The sequence below is a fragment of the Parasteatoda tepidariorum genome, chromosome 5 (genome assembly GCF_043381705.1).
Source record: "Parasteatoda tepidariorum isolate YZ-2023 chromosome 5, CAS_Ptep_4.0, whole genome shotgun sequence".
Lineage (NCBI taxonomy): Eukaryota > Metazoa > Arthropoda > Arachnida > Araneae > Theridiidae > Parasteatoda > Parasteatoda tepidariorum.
Window position 1 is genome coordinate 79,227,772 of NC_092208.1, and position 13,330 is coordinate 79,241,101.

General features: G+C 26.3%; 1 protein-coding gene across 1 annotated transcript in view; it reads left to right on the forward strand.

Annotated features, from left to right (window-relative positions):
- LOC107454206 (uncharacterized) overlaps window positions 1–13,330 on the forward strand; it is a 172,926-nt gene that overhangs the window by 29,748 nt on the left and 129,848 nt on the right. The gene's annotated exons all lie outside the window — the stretch shown is intronic.

A 13,330-nucleotide genomic window follows, 5' to 3' on the forward strand; every position in this document is an offset into this window, starting at 1 on the left:
TATATATATATATATATATATATATATATATACATTGACAAAATGTAATTAGATGTAGTCAAATTTTTGTAGAAATTTCTGTAACCATTATTATTAAAAGTTTCTGCAATACAGCTTTCGATTTATTTAACAATTTTTAAGGTAATTAAAATTCATTTTAATAACAAAGGGACGTTTTTATTTTTCAACACATTAATATAAAATGAAGTGCAAAAAAAATACGGATTATAAATATCCTTAAGAAATCAAAAAGAATTTTTTTCCTTATACAATCAAACATTTCATATATATTCAAGCAAAAGAAATCATTTTTTTTATTTTCCGCCCTACCCCCAGGAAAAAACTTTTATTTCCGTTTCAAGAATTATTATGATATTTTCGTTTCTTCTCCTACGAAATCGATTTGGTTTGATATTGTATGTTTAACCTGATGAAAACCTTGTGAAACTTCATCACTGCTTTTTTTCTCCTTCTTTTATTAATGTTATTACATTTCTATCATTTCTGCTTCAATTTCTAATGCATCTCCCTCTCCTCCCCAGTTTTGATTTTATTATTTTTTTATAACCCACCTTTCTAGACCCAGAGAATCCCACTTCTTATAGAAAAATAAAAGGTCTATGCCCGGTTGTTGCCCGTAAGAAAAAACACGGACTGATGAAGAATGATACAAAAAAAAAAAACTGGTTTAGTACTTTCGTAAACTTGTGAAAGTTTTATCGCCAAACTAAGTCGCCAAAATCTTTTCACTGTTATTTCATGAATCAGGATACTTATGTATTATCATTATAATCGCATTTCATTTTTTTTTACTTACTTTAGAGAAACTAAATTAATTTTAAATCACCGTATTGTTCATCTTACAGTAAAAAAGAAATCTGCATAATGACAATCATAAATAAATATCTCATTTTATTTTGGGTTTCTTCCGTTACATAATGTCATCGTTAGAAATAAAAATAGGTTGTTAGAATTGAATATGATGATTTAATATAGGTACGAATTCTGAGAAACTATTCTATTATAAGAAGACATGCGTTTCTTGCTTTAAATTGAGCGTTTAAACTATTAATAGTTTAAGTTTCTTTTTGTATGTCCAAAGGTGATTTTATACAGTTATTATTTCTAAATAGAAAAATATAGTAAAATAACTAAATTATTTCGCATTTATAACTACATTATCAAAAATAATAATGAATGATTAATTTCAGCTCAAAAGCTGCACTATAATTTCTTTATATATTATTAAATTTTTAAAAAATCATTTTGCCTTAGATATGAAGTGGTTATTACAATTGTTTTGCATTCTTATTTAAAAATAAAAATTGTGATTGAAAGGGAAGTAGAAAACTTAATTTACGTCATTGCAAGTTACGTTTAATTGCATAAGGTAGTATTAGGAGCTTGTGGTTGCGTGTTGATGTTTCAGCTTCATGTATAAATAGTGTTGCAATTGCATGTTATACTATGCCTGCTATATGCTGCATCATCATGGTAAATATCATACGCATGCAAACGTGCTAGTTGTATACATTTATACTAATTGCATATTAAATTGACTCTATGCACAAACTAAAATTTTATTTTTATGGAATCGATGATGATTACTATAGATGCGACTTTGAAATTATTTTTTTTGTAACTATTTTGATTCTGTAAAGAAGCTAGCTGTATGCTTGTGCACTGTCTGCATTCATCAATCAACATGCATTTAAATATATCATTGCATCAATTTTTCTTCTCTGCAAAAATAAAGCTTTATAATTGTAATATTAACCATGATTTGCAATACATGTTACTTTCATAGAATTTCGTCAACTTGTGACGAAATGCCATGTATATATATGCGTTGTTTAGCTTTTAATGTAAGATGTAAGATATGCTTAAATAGTCCTCACAGGTTTTATCATTAGTCTGTCCTATGAGAAAAATGAAGTATTAGTTGTCAAACATGTTTTCTCTTCTCTATTATTGACATACATTCCTGTAAAATAAATGCTCTTCCTTGCTGAATAATTACGCATTAACTAAAGCATATAACTGACAAATTGTTTCCTTAAACTTGATTGCATTTGAAAATACTAATATGTCGTGAAAATTGTTTTCTTTGGCATGTATGAAGAGCTCTAAAACCAGTTATATTTGTTTACATTCATTTCTAATTGTTTATGCTTGAATAAACTAAACGTAAGCCCTCATAACTTAACAATTTCAATAAAGTAAAAGCGTACTCATCAATGATTATTTATATACCCATATTTTATTATAGTTCAATAATGAATAATAATTGAATAATAATTCAATAATTGCTTCAAAATTATTATTCATTTGCAATGACCATTTACGAAAAATAATTCATTCTTCCATTCACTGTAATCGTTCTCTCAACCTAAATGCAGCTAAAAAATATTTCATATGATCAGATAGTTCACTAAATTTTCATGAATAAAAATTTTTCGAAAATATGGGAATTTTTTTTACAATTTAATGTTAACTCTATATTATAAAATAGGCATATTATAAAGTTTTTATCGAAAATGTTTTTCGAAGAAAATGCTTATCGAAGTATAATTTTTAATCTCGTATTCATAAATATTAATATTTCAGTCATCTCATTTTCCTTTGATTTTATTAGGCGTGAAAAATCGCCAATACGCGATCTGGCTGACTCAACGAGGTAAATATTTTGTGTTCAAGAACAGAAAAACCAGCTGGGTTTCTAGGCCCTTGGGCATTATCTTCCAACTGTTTTAGATGGTCGAGATTTGGCATTAATTATGGTTAACATCAGCACGAAAGCTGTTTAAACGCATCGTTTCTTCCTCGCAGAAAGAAAACTTTCCTTTCCTAATTGGTGTATACTTATTCAGTAACTCCGTTCAAGCAAGTTAACTTAAGAATTTTTTTTTGAAGAAAAAAGTATAGAGCTGTAAGCGCATTCCTTCGCTAAAAACATTTAAATATTTTTCTGTTCTCAGCTCAACTCATGAATGTTTTTTTTTATTTGAAGTTTCTAAAAAATTTAAATATAACATTTAATCCAAGAGAGGCAAGGATTAAATTTAATAAAATAAGGGATAGCGATATAAAGTTAATGATGCTTAATTTATAAAGGCTTGTTTATTTAGCATTATTTGTATTATTTAAATATAATAATACAAATAATACTGCATAAATGAACAACTTTTNTTGATTTTTTTTTTTTTTTTGAAAAAAAAAAGTATAGAGCTGTAAGCGCATTCCTTCGCTAAAAACATTTAAATATTTCTCTGTTCTCAACTCAACTCATGAATGTTTTTTTTTATTTGAAGTTTCCAAAAAATTTAAATATAACATTTAATTCAAGAGAGGCAAGGGTTAAATTTAATAAAATAAGGGATAACGATATAAAGTTAATGATGCTTAATTTATAAAGGCTTGCTTACGTAGCATTATTTGTATTATTTAAATATAATAATACAAATAATACTGCATAAATGAACAACTTTTGACATTTTTTTACAAACTCATGCAACTCATTCCTGACTTGCTTACAGCAAATCTACTTTCCCTTTTAACAGTTAATTTTATCGCATGATTGATGGCTAAACTATGAGTAATCCTACAAGTCCCCTATTGAGTGCTTTGTATATACACTACTTTGAAATAAATTGCTTTATTAAAAATATTTCTTTTTTATAGGCGATATATTGGCGATCGCTTCGCGTTGACATTGACCATATTTTTAATCTTATGAAAGCTACTGAATATTAATTGTTCACATTTCTTAAACATTCATATTACTTGTAACTGTTATGAATTCCTCCCTATCTTTTTTCTGCACATACGACATTATTTGTGTTTTTTTCTTACGCTGCTTAACTTTATTCTTAAGTTGAATAATAATAATTAAAAGAATCATTAATCTCTGAAGTACTTTAAAACCGTATAAAGTTTAACTTTTTCAGATAACTGCGCTATTCCCAAAATCACTTGATACCCTAAGCATCTTTCTTTTTTGTTCCATTTTTTGTGACATACATAGTTTTTCACACCGTTTTACTTCTTAACTTTTAGAATGTAATATAGTTTAAGCTTGGTGCAGTATAGCCTATTGTGGAATTTAAAATATGCTGTTAAATATTCAATACAATAGAAATATTTTTGAGACTCGACGATAATAATAATACGCAATTGAAAATTTTATGTTTGTTTTTAAAAAAAATAACTCAACACAAAAATATGATTTATGAAATTCCAACTCAAATACAGAATTATTAATAGTGATATAAATTTTTTCATTGGAATTACACACCATCATGTATTCAAGGTACTTAAAATATTTTTTTTTGTTGCATATGTTTATGTTGCTTTTTGTTGTTTAAATATATTATAATTAATTATTTTTGGTGCTTAAATGTACGGTTGTTTAAAATATTACCTTATATATTATATAACTAAAAGTTTTGGAAGAATTATCTTTTGAAGATATAATAGTTATTCAATTTAGTTTCATAAATAATATTTATTATTCATAGTATTTTATTATTTATAAGTTTATTATATACTAAATAAGCATTCATCTCATCAAAATCAGAACTTTCGAATGATTAAATTGTTATTACATATTTAATGTGTTAAATTAATATTCTTTTTAAATATTAAAATATTATTTTTATATGCAAATTATTAGAAAATTTCATTAATTTATTATTTAATGAATGCCATAAAACATATAATTACCATTACTGGAATAATGTAAACTATTATGTCTAAAATGTTAATAAATATTTAATGTGTCTCATAAAACATATTTAACAATATTTTAAAACCGTAAACTATTATAGAGAATAAATTTGTTGTAACACTATTTGATAGATTGATATAGTTTTAAACAAAAGTTTTGAAATTTTGTATTTTATTACTATTAAATACAAATTATTATATTTTGTTGATATATTACTATTATGAGTAATGATTAGCGCTTAAAATATCAAAAAATAAAGCGTCTTTTTAAAAAATTTGCTCTGTTTTAAGAATTTTTATCATTTGAGCATTTTATAATTATTCAATGCATGATATAAAACATTTATTATTTGAGTTATAAAATTAGAAGCTTATTCAGAACTTTGTGCAAGTTAAAGTGAAAAAAAATAGTTTAACGTCTCTAATTGATCCAGTTCGTAGTTATTTTTCATCTTTCATCTACGGTTTTAAATACTGTTGAACATAGCTTGAACTTTATGCTTATTTTATTTTTTTACTGAGATATTATTTTACCATAATTTTCAGTGATACTAATCCACTGAAACATATACGCGCCACTATTTTAAACTAAATGCTTCTTGTGTATACTAATTTTGGGAATCAATTTTATTCCTTTATGCAATCGCATTTTTTTTAATATTTCAGTTTTATAAAATATTTCAGATATTTTTTATATATTTAATGTATTTATTTAAACTATATATTTTAATTATACATGAAAATATGTCTTTTGAATTCATCCAAAAGTACTTCAGTAGTTTTAAATAAAATTCTGATGCAATTTTTTTTAATTTTGTTTCTTTCGAATTAAATGAAAGTTAATATTTCTTTCCTTTTTTTAAATATCCCTATCCAAGAAATTACTTTCAAATTCCTACTAATAATGAGCGATTTCATTGAAACGAAAAACAAAAATTTAATCGTCTAAGTATATTTCTTTTTATAAACTGCTTCCTATAATTACACGAAAATAATTATTGATCTTCCATTACCTTTAATTTTATTCTTTTTTTACTCAAAACTTGCACCTGGACATTCCCCAAGGTTGCAAATGTTTTTGTTCTCTAATGAAATAATGCCTATTTTAATTCTTTTTGGGGGCATTATAAAGGACATTGATTTGAGAATTGTGATTAAATAAATAATTGTTTTCTACATTTTTTTATAAGCCATAGAAATAAGAAAATCACAGCATTGAATTACTGCATTTTGTTTTGATGAATGGAAAAATATCTAAAGAATTAAAACAACAGCAGTTCTTGATGTTGTAACTTGTTTTTATTCTTAGTTTCTTTAATGTTTTTTTGAGTTAACGAATGCGAAATTCAATTTCCTTTTTTAATAACTTAAAGAAATAAAGCATATTTCTCAGATTCTATTTTTTTTTTGTTCCTTTTTTTCTGCTTTGATTTTTATTAACGAAGCATGCATTTATTCCAAATTTGTTTTATACTATGGTGCATTTTAGTAATTATATGAAATACGTATTTCTTTAAAAATTAATTCAAGTAAGCAATATAAAAACGAAAATTTATTAACAAATTTAATTTCTCGTATGAGAACTTTAAACTAAGATTAAAAGAAATTTCACTTTTTTTTATATCTGTTTTGTTATTATAGTGTATATGCATTTTCATGGTAAATATGCTGAATTTTTTAAATTTATTTTAAATTATCTCCAAACTTCCTTTATTTTTAATATGTTGTTGTAGAAGTTATATTCAGCTAAGTCATCGAAAATAAAACAATTATATAAAAAACGCCTTTTGAAGAGATAGATTTTATGTTTTGATTACGTTTACCTCAAAAATAATTCAAATACCTGAAAAAATTTTCTCCTTTTTCCAAACTTTCTTAATTCGTTTTTTGTTTGTAAAAACACAACATTTCGTTACAAAAAATTGTATAAACGTTAAATAAAATGAAAATTATCAATTTCAAGAGAATTTGTTTGCTTCTTAATTCTTAATCTGGGTAGCCGACCGTAAAACAAACAGCTACATTAACAAAACCAGACAATAATAACACTGCGTAACTAGAATAATAGCACTAGTAGCAGTTTAATTAAAGATGAAACTAAATTGTTCACCTTATTATGCTTGAAATTGTATCAAAATTGTTTATTTTTGTTATCTACAATAAGTTGAACGAATAATCGTGAAACTATATCAACATTGTTTATTCTTGTTGTCTGCAGCTAATTAAGCAAACAATTGGAAAATTAACCTATGCTACGAGTACTCAAGATAATGTTGCACAACTAGCACAAGTTGGAGATAAAAACTAAAGTGCTTATTATATCATGCTGAAGACTCAAATCAATTGTAATAGGTGAAAGTAATTTATTTAAGCTGATTAATTTAAAATATAGTTAATCTGTATTTAAACTGTTTAAGTAAAATATACTATAAGAATTAAAGAAGAACTAAAGATTGGTGATATCACTTAGTTAACATTAGAATATGCATCAGAATGTTAGACCGACCATTTTCTTAGCGGTCAGGGAGCTGACCTCATATCAGAAAGGTCTTGGGTTCAAATCCCGGACAAGGCATGGATGTTCTTTCACTCTCTGTACTATCTGTCCTTACTATGGACGCAATGTTGGTCCATCTAATATGGTGCCCCTGAAAGAGTGACCAATAAATCTACCCTACTGATTCACAGTTGCATCGGCAAAAGTAATCTTTGAATCACGAACATGAATTAGCTATTACTGTGTTATATATTACATATTGCGAAGATGATTAAAACTAAACCAACATAATAAAAAAAATAATATTTTTTGAATAAGTAAAAAATGGCACAAGATTTTTTAAAAAAACAATTGTTGCTAATTTTAAATTTACAATTTCAAAAAAAATTATTTGTATTAATTAAACAGTTGTAAGTTCTTTATTCATTCAATTTCCTTACCAAAAATAATGGTTTAAAAATATTTTATGAAGACCAAACGGGGATGACATTTGGATTCTTTTTCTCAGTCGGGTACCTTGCCACTCTTAAGCCATAAATAATTACAGTAATCCACATTTTTAAGCTCTCTCCACCCAATTTTACAGTGAAAAGAAAGTTTACAAAGTTGCATCAAAAAGAGTAAAAAAGTTTATATATTAAAAGCGATCTCACTTTCACTTGAATACACCCTCTTATACTCCTATGCAGAAAAAAAAAATAAACCCCACCCTTACGCGGTCTCTGTGAGAAGTCCGTAATTTGCTTCAGACTTCGAAAGGGGAAAAAAAAAGTATTAAAAAATAGTAAAGGTGTGAAGTTCTCATCAAAAAGGGGAAATAAAATGCGGGGGGTAGAATAATTACGATGAATAGTAAAAACGGTGACAACCGGAGATACAGTTTGAAGCCAGAGTAAAAAAAAACTGTTTCAAAGAGTATTTTGACCTTTATTTCTTGCTACAGGGGCTTAGAAGATCCGTCATTACTTTAAAAAGGATGGGATTTTTTTATTTTTTTATTGTTATTATTACTCTTCTTACCAAAACTCGTGACATACTTGGATCGGATCTGTTTCTGTAAAATTGTTTTGATTCTAAAGAAATGTTTTTACAAGACAGTCAAAGCGACAGAGATTATAGAAGTTAATGATATGAATTATTTTTCGTTTTGTGTTATTTATTTTTTTTTTTTTATTTTCGTCACAACGAGTAAATTAATTTTCTTTTGCTTGAGTGTGAGAAGACCTGCCTTCAAAATTTTATTTTCTATACGCAATTTTTCGTTTTTTTAAAAAATGAGTGGTAAAGAATAATATTAAATATTCATACATAGTGTCATACAATCCATCACACTTATGTAACAAACAAAACCAAATATTACTCTTAAAAAATTACATTTAAGTAATTTTAATAGCGAAATGAAATTTTTTTTCATTATTTTGTTTTCAACTGTACTTTCCAACAATGAGGGAAAGAAAGATATGGTCAGAATATGGTGAAATTTACTCCGTTTCTGACTCTTAAGGGAACACCAAAAAACTCGGTAATTTATTCCAAAGTGCTTTCGGAATTATTTTGGTAAAATTAATGTGTTTTTAATATGTGATAAATTTAGTAAATATATAGAAATGTGGAAATTTTATCATGATACCATGGCATGAAAACCATTTATTCGATTAAATTTGAAATTCAGTTTTGCATTTTTTACTAATAAAAACTATATTTTTAAAAATCAAAATTTCCGGTAAACCGTTACAATATGAACGTAAAAAGTACCAAATGAATGATTTAAAAACAGTATATTTTAGTTTTATTGACCAGAATTATCGTTTTTTCTTTACCAGAAATGTCATTACAGTACGGTAATATACTAGAAATGTTTTCGCCCTGTTATTTACTATGCATTATTCTTTTAATAAATCACAAAACATTGTAACCGAAATTCACTGCTACTTAGAATGTAGAATTATGCTAAAAAGACAATTTTGTTCTTGTAAAGTTGTAAACATGGTTAAATTATATTAAAATGCAAGGCATCTTGATGCATATTGCTATATATCGATAATGATTTTATTTATAATTAATTACTATTATATTCAAATTGAAGTAAATAACCAGGACTCTTAAAATATTTATTGCTCATAAACGGAAACTATTTTACTATTCTTCAAATTAATTTCACATAGAAATAAATGATATGGTGCTGGTGTAAGCTAATGCAATTTGGTGACAGCCTTTTTCTCTGTGTATGTTTGAACGCATTTTTAAATCGAAACTTTAATGCAGAGCATTGTTTTAAAAGGTTTTAAGAATCCAGATAACTCTTTTTTTATGTGATTTTTAAAAAAAACACAAACAATTATTTCAATTTGTAAAAATACAACTTATAGAATATCAATGAAATATTTTATTTTACGTTTCATTGTAGAGACAAAAAATTAAATCCGTTGGTACGTAAAAAATAATTTCGTAACTGCTTAAAAAATAATACTTTAATTTCACATTCCATTGCGGTAAAAAAAAATAATTAAATAGTGTAAATAAAAAATAATAATTAAAAAAAGCTTGTAAGAAAATGAAAAGTATGTATTTCTCTCACTAAAAGTTTCCTTGTTCATACATCTTTTATGACAATCGAAACAGAATTCCAAGGTTTCTTATTGCTTAGAATTTTTAAACTTGAGATGAAAATTGAATAGAAACCGAGAAATTCCATATATGGAATTTGACATTCCTATTACAAAATATTTTATTCTCGGTAACACTTCAAGTCACGTGACGCTATTCGAACCCGAAACAACCGGTTAAAATAAAAACAGAAGATGAGCCTGCAACAGCTTTCGCAAGATCCCGTCTAAACTCTCGCTATAGAACAGACAGAAAGGTCAGCTGTGGTTTGCACTGTTTGGTCTCGACCCGTCTCCATATAAGCACTTGTCGGTAAATACGGTGTTGCTGTGTATCCATTATGACGTAGCAAGACGTAACGATAGAAGCGGTGCGACCTCTTTCACTTACGCCGTGATGGCATTACGAAATTCTCGACCGTTAATGAGACGAAAACATAGTTGCCATTCTGAGCGAGATAATAAAAGTAAACTGTAAAAAGATCAAATAATGGATTTTATCTTCTAAATAAACTGAAGCGAATGTTGTTTTTCAATTCAATGCCATTCTGTAAAAAGTAATATACTTCACCCATTAAAACCCAAATCGCTATTTTTTTTTTTAAATATTTCTTGACATTAATTGCAGTAAAATCAACTGTAAAACTACATTATTTTTTAAAAAAATATTGCTTAAAAACATTTTGTTTAATTTGAAAAAGGTGAAAAATCTATAATATTTTCATGGAAAAAAAATCTAGTAAAATTACTGCCTCGAATAAAAATAACAAATTAGCTTTTTTTAAAAAAAGAAAAAACACGATTCTGGTAAATAAAACTAAAATATACAATATTTAAACCATTCATTTCGGTGATTTTTTCGTTCATATGATAACGGTTTACTGGAAATTCTGGTTTTCAAAATTTTATAACCACCCATTTAGCAACAAATACTGAAAAGTAAATTTAACCGAAAAAAAGGTTTTTAGCTCTTAAGACCTGCTTTAAGGTATGATGGTGAAATTTTCAAATTTTGCCACATTTACCTAATTTTATCACATATTATAACACTATATCGATAATTTTACCCAAATCATTACCAAAGCGTTTTCGAAAAAAATTACCGAACACCTTGGAGTTTCTATAAAGCCAGAAACATGGTAGCTCTGGTCATACACGTTTTTATAATGTGAAGACGCAATATAAAAAACTCAAAAAATATTCAAACTTTATGTAATTTATGTAAGAGATTCTAAGAAAAACCGAGTTCGTAAGTTTATACTGAATTAACTAAAACTTTCTGTTTAATGTTAATAAACGAATAAACAAATAATTAAATAAACCAGCACTTTTATTTCTGTGGATAGATAAAAACTACTTCCAAGCTAGACTTCAAAATAATTTTAGCAGTATTAACATATTAGCCGAATATTGAAAACGTACGGCAGAACACTCTATGGTGCTACTGATAAAACTTAAAAGAAATAAATATTTAAATTTAAGTGAATCCCAATTTAAGTCAAATATTTATGATACATTAAGACTTCTTCAAACAAACAATCTAGGAATAAATGGAATTATAGTAATCAATAAACATGAGACTTTTAGAAAGGTTTCATACAATGAAAGAAAGAAAACAAATATTTTACATAATAGGTATAATGCCTCGTTCAACAATTCATTACGAACAACAGAATGTGTAGAATTCGTATTTAGTACTTTCATCTTTGTTGATGTAGATTAAATTTAAACTGTTACATTTTAAATATGGATAACCTTCCGTTTTAAAGCAATTAATGCCTCAAAATTAATTAAATACTTTCGCAACAATTATAAAGTAATATACAATTATGAACTTTCTAATAAAAGTCATATTATATCAATTTTAACTAAAAAGAAATTCATTTATAATTTCTTGGTAATTTGATTTTTAAAAAAATTAAAGTGATACACTTGAAATACCATTTATCATTGTAGATAACACAGATTTTTTCTGTCTTAAGTTTATTTATTAACTAAAACATTTATTCTCTTCAGGTTCTATACCTAAAGGGATTTAAAGGTTTACCACACTGTAAAAAATTACGGATCTAATTACGATAAAAAGAACTAGTGCAACATCCATAAAGTTCATTTTATAGTAAAATTTTATTCCTTAATTTATATAGTAATATTTATTTAATTATAGTGATTCAGTGATTTTATACTAGATATTACTGTAAAAATTACGGTTTATCAGATGTTTTGTCCCATAAAATTTTACTGTAAAAATTATTTGTACCCTGAACGCTGGTACTTTTCAGCGTAATTTGATTCAAAATTTTTTTCAGTGTAGTTCTCTGACATGTCTTTTTTAAGTTTCAAGCTTACAGTGATAGATGAAAGGAGTAAATTTATACTCAATTTATCATTATTCTTTTTAAAGAATAGAGCATGCAAATGTAAATATAATTTAACCAAACGGTTTGTTAACAATTGATGCTCGAACTTTTTTTAGATAATGCCTTAATTTAATCCACCCTGATTGGATAAAGTAAAACAGATCAGCATACGAATCTAAAATTATTTTACTTTTGAAAACAATGCGTAATGCTGTAATGATTGAGTACTTCATTAATTTCACCTTCGCCTAATAGTAGTTCGCCGCGTGAAGTAAAATTGGGTAAATCTGTTTTCCTTTTTCTTTTCGAACTCATTTTCTGAAGGACTGCTACTTTAACTTTTCATTTCCCACTATAAAATGCATGAAATATTTCAATTTCAAACCTATCCTAGACATATTTATTACCTTCGTTCTATTATCTCCGTTTTACATCCTACGCCTTGTGCTTCTAGTATTTCTTGAAATTCATCTCTTTCGTTGATAAGTTTAAACGAGTAGGCGTTTTACTTGATATGCAGCGTTCTAACTTGATGATGCAACATAATAGATGTCGTTAGACATTTCGATAATTTTTTTTTAAACTGATTTTCTTGAGAAAAGATCATTCTTAAGATTTGAATTTTTATTTGCTTGTTTTTTTTAAACATCCTGCTACAAAACATTCCTATCAGATATACAGATTTTATAAAATTAAAAGTAAAGGTTGTCAATCGGATTAATTTAAGTAATTCAATTGATAAATGAAGTAAAACAAATAAAAACTTTTAAATTTCCGGGGATGGGTTCTTATGCAATTTTGTTCCTTATGATGTGCCTTAACTTCCTTATCAGTTTGTCGCAGCGCAAGCCTCTGTTATATAAAACGTTTTGAAACTTGTACATTTCGACAAAAATGAATCTAAAATGTCCTTTCAAAGATCTGTTGCTTTAGGAGCAAAACTAATTTCATATTTGAAATTAGTTTTCCTACACCCGAATATTATATACGATCAAGTATTTGCATTAATGCAACAAAAAATTTGTTCCCAGAGTAATTTTTATCAACAACAAATAAGAAAAAATGCTTTTAAAAAATCGTTATTTTTTAATCAACATTAATAATTATTTGTGAGTTTTAACTATGTATTGTAGATAAATTAT